This window comes from Alexandromys fortis, unplaced genomic scaffold, assembly GCF_014885135.2.
Source record: "Alexandromys fortis isolate MF-2015 unplaced genomic scaffold, M_Fortis_MF-2015_v1.1 scaffold_53, whole genome shotgun sequence".
Taxonomy (NCBI): Eukaryota; Metazoa; Chordata; class Mammalia; order Rodentia; family Cricetidae; genus Alexandromys; species Alexandromys fortis.
The window spans coordinates 2,213,537-2,218,294 of record NW_026067939.1 but is presented as its reverse complement, the minus strand read 5'-3'; the positions used below and the strand labels follow the sequence as shown (position 1 = coordinate 2,218,294).

At 36.7% G+C, this 4,758-nt stretch overlaps 1 protein-coding gene across 1 annotated transcript in view; it reads right to left on the bottom strand.

Annotated features, from left to right (window-relative positions):
- Mme (membrane metalloendopeptidase) overlaps positions 1–3,547 on the bottom strand; it is an 82,927-nt gene extending 79,380 nt beyond the window's left edge. Inside the window, exon 1 of the mRNA XM_050147419.1 lies at positions 3,524–3,547. The gene's annotated coding sequence lies outside the window, so the exon portion shown is untranslated. The remainder of the gene's footprint in view (positions 1–3,523) is intronic.
- Between the last annotated feature and the right edge of the window lie 1,211 nt (positions 3,548–4,758).

Sequence of the window (4,758 nt, the reverse complement as noted above, 5' to 3'; positions counted from 1 at the left end):
GAATTATTAGTTGGAAGACCGATCCCCCCCCCCCCCGCCACCTTGGAATCACAAGTTTTAAACAACATACACACACTGTAGGTGTGATCATACCAAAACACAAGTGGGTTTTTCTGAACTTGAAATGATCTTTTAACGTCAAAATGTCTTACTCCTTTTGCCCTAACCAACTTTATGCTTTTTTTTTATGGTGGAAAAAAAAAGCTAAAATTAAGAACATGTTAATGAAATAGTAAGTGGAATACCATAAAAAGGCATCTCAAGGAAAAAGTGAATTGGTCTTTCAGTAATTAATTGATGTGGGTAAGTTCAATGCATGGCCTTTAAACAGAAGTCTCCCAGCATCACTCTTTGTCTGAGGGTGTTACACAACTTAGTCCTCCTGGCTCAGCTGACCCTGATGTGTGATTTTTTAGAGATAAACATCAGCAGCTTGGCTAACACTCTGGGAACATCTCAAATGGAATTTGAATCCAGGACATCTTGACTCAGATAGTTTAGTTTTGCAGAGGATCGATGCATAGAAGTGAGACTTACTCAAAGTTATGCAGGAAGAAATATAGATTTTCTTATACCCTTCTGCTTAGCTTTTATTATATTTTAAATAAATTATCAAACCATCTAAATTTTATATAACATTTAATTCAAACAAGTTGGGAAATATGTGTATACACATATTTGAAGAGTGTAAATAAATATATATCATCTACCTCTATATATCTATTTGTATATATATATATATGTAAAGAGAGTTAATAAGTGTACTAGTTCTCAATTTCTTCATATGGCTCCATGAACATTAAAAGTTTAATGCATTTCTGATTAGCATAGTGATGAATTTTTAACAGAGAAGGAAGTTTGGCTAGAATATTACAAAAAATATCGTGTTTCAACTAGAAACAAAAATTAAACTCATATGCTTGGTCATAACCTAGTTGAACATTTCTAGTAAGATCCTGCTTTTCAATCTGCATTAAAGTTTCAAACACAATATTCTCTTGTAAGGTTATCTTGTATATCCACAAGATTCAGGAAAACCTCTCACTTATGGGAGGTGCTTGAACCCAGGGCTTTAGCTTGCTAAGTATTTGAACAGCCATTGAGCAACACCCTTAGCGCTGGAGAATGTTTCGATGAGAGTGGAACGATGCTATGCTTATTTATTACAGCTATAAGCTTTGAAATGAAAAAAGACAATTGATTTTCTTAATTAAAGAGTCATTAATGAAAACTTTTCATACTAGTTAAGAACAATATCATAGTTTTATTTCAGTTTTGTTACAAGAAAAAGAAATATTTATGGGGAATCACTTCAAATATTCGCTATTGGTAAGAACGTTTTGCTAGAAAAAGAATAGATTTAGTTAGAATGCAACTCAAAGGACAGTAAAATCCCAGAAATTACTAGGTTTTAACTTGCAGCTTACATATAACAGTATAGCTGATACGTTGTTTAATATAAGTCCTAATTTTCTTAAAGTTCATTAGAAACTAGAAGGTTTTATTAAGAATGCTAAATCTTATCCCCAGAGGAGGTTATGCAAATTTGAAATAATTTCTCTTTTAAGGGTCTAAAAGGAGCCCTCAGGTGCATCAAGCAAGTAAACAGAATCCAAAAACTGATTGAAATGTCTCAGGTTCTCAGCTTGGTGGATTATCAGAGTCAGGGACAAAGCATTGATCCTGAGGCCTTCTGTAAATTATCAGGAGTGTGGTGTATTAGAGTTGGCACATGAAGTATAAAATCTTGAAACCAACCCTGTCTGTAGCATAAACGGTTCATAAGCAATATTTGAAGATGCTCTAACTGCACCACCCAGCTAATGAGAAAGTAAAGGGAAGCTTTAGAAACCAGAAGAACAAGGGAAGCAAGAACTCAGAAAGGTAAGGGCTGGAAGGGCTTGGTAAACGTTAATGATGTGGACTTTGGTTTATCCAGGACCTCATCCAGAGCATCATCAGAAGCAAGGTAACAACCCACAAGAAGCATTCCTCTGTAAAGCTGGATAGAAGAAGCAGCATCCTCCATGAAAAGATGAACTACCAACAAAATCCTCATTCTGTTTCCTGCCTCACCTCCACTAGACACAGAATTAAGCGGTGAGTCCCGGACTTCTTCAACATTTCCAGAGAATGTAAATCTTGTCAAATGATTGCCAAAGTGTAGGGTGTCTTCAAAACTGTAGTTTACAGCAAACTTTTCAGAGGCATTTTATGACCAGGTCAGACCGTAGGTGGCTGAGTATTGGACTGAATACTCCTGAGTTTGCAATACACTGCTCTCAGCTGGACTGTTGGAACTAAAGACTGAATTGCCATCCCTTGACTTTTCCTGTGGGAAATGCTTCGAGTGAGCTCGTTCTGAAGCAAAACAATAGCTGATGAAAGATCTGTTCCATGAGAAGGAAGAGTAAAGCTGAGAAAAGAAAAGAGGTTAGTCCGTCTAAGCATTTTCAAGTTACCTATAAAAAGTATGACTGTCGAAAAGGACAGCTGCAAGACAGGAAAGGGATGGTGTTTGAAACACAGGACTCTAAAGTCCTTATGTTGTTGGAATGGAAGAGAATGATGCTAATTTTAGACTTTGGTATTTATATCCATAGAGATTATTAATGTAGCATGAAAAGGGTAAAAATGACTGCATAGAGAGAGCTATGTCTTGCAGAAGTGAAAAAAACAAAATTAAAGAAGAGCCAACCCCAAAGAACACAGTGAGAAAAGATTTAGTATTAAAGAACACACGAAAAGTACAAAGGAAAGTGGTAAAAATAATCTAAACACATCCACTGAAGAAACTGTAATTGGAAGCATTTCCAGTTGGAAGACAAGGACTAGACTAAAATAAATTTAACTGGCTTTATTTTTAAAAGATATGCCTTGTGTGGAGTTATGATTCATACCTTTAATCTCAGTACTTTGGAGGCAGAGGCAAGCAGATCACTAAGAGCTCATGGCTAACCTGATCTACATAATTCCAGACTAGCCAGGAGTAGGTAATGAGAGCCCGTCTCAAAAAAAAAAAAAAAAAAAAAAAAAAAAAAAAAAAAAAAAAAAAAAGATAAATTAAAAGGAGAGATACTTTAAAATAAGGCTGTAGTAGGACTGAATGCAAAATGTTAGGAATGAATAAGTATATATAACTAGGGATTGTTTGTTTGGATATTCTAGTGAGATAAAAATAAACCAAAATTTATCCTTACCCAAAGGTAGTTATTTCAGCAACATTGTACAGTTCTAGGGTATATCAAGCAGCACACCTTTTAAGTAGGTATTTTTTTACAATTACATAAGAACTGAACAGAGACATTAATAAATCATGATGGTATGTTGAAATAGGAGCGGCAGGGCTGCGTCCCCGGCACCCGGCCGCCCGCATGGCTAGCTTATGCCCGAAATAATTGCACGGAAACTGTATTCTTTCAAACACTGCCTGGCCTGGCTAGTTCCAGCTTCTTATTGGTTAGCTCTTACATATTGTTCTAACCCATTTCTAATATTCTGTGTAGCCCACGAGCTGGCTTACCAGGGAGGATCTTAACCTGCGTCTGTCTGGAGCGGGAGAATCATGGCGACTCTCTGACTCAGCTTCTTTTTCCCAGCATCCTGTTCTGTTTTCTCCGCCTACCTAAGGGTTGGCCTATCAAATGGGCCTAGGCAGTTTCTTTATTAATAAGAAATCACTCCCACATCAATGGTAATAGATACTTTCAATGTACTTTTCTCAATATTTGATGAACAAGGTTCATGGAGTACTAATGATCTAGAGACTATCTTTTTAAAAACATTATTTAAAGACTCTCCTGTGGAAATCTATGGAACATTTCCTCAAGTATCCATGGAATATTTATAACTATCGATCATATGTTTATGGTACACTATGATACTTCGATGAGTTTCTAAGTCTTCCATTATACATAATATATTATTGGATTTTAAATGACCAAAAACAGAAAAATTAAAACTACATGTAGACTTAGAAAGGTGGGTTTTTTTTTTTTTGGAGACATTAATTAGATTCTTAGAGAGTTCCTTTAGAAGGAGACACAGAGGAAGCAGAGCTGTTATATAGCATGAGAGAGTCCCTAAAGGAAAGGGCTTCTTTGGCTTACACTTCCACATCGTAATCCATCATTGAAAGAAGTCAGGACAGGGAGACAAGCAGAGCAGGAACCTGGAGGCAGGAGCCAATGCAAGGCCATGGAGGGGTGCTGCTTACTGACTTGCTCCTCATGACTTCCTCAGTCTGCTTTCTTATAGAACCCAGGACCACTATCTCAGGGGTGGCCCCACCCACTATTGTGGCCTGCCCTCATCAGTCACTAATTAAAAAAACACTTTTCACAGTCCTGCCTACAGCCTGATCTTATGGAGGCAATTTCTCAACTGAGACGCCCTCTTCTCAGATGACTCCAGCTTACGTCAAGTTGTCATAAAACTAGCCATAACAACTATATTTCAACATATATGTCAAGTGAGGCATCTCAAAAAGTATTAACATCTTTACTGCCTTTGCTTTAATGGGAAAGGCTGAAATTGGTTGAAATACGTCTTTAACTTAAGAAATTAGAAAAGATGAGGAGCTTGGATAGAAATCAGCCTAGTTTTATCAGTACTCTCCATTTGATGCATGGCATGGTAAATAAATAAACTTGGAAAATTAGATATTAAGAATAGAAGGCAGGAATATAAAGAGAGAAAAGATCCAAATACATAAGTAACAACAGAGTCCAATGAAATCCAGATGGCCATTAGAGACTA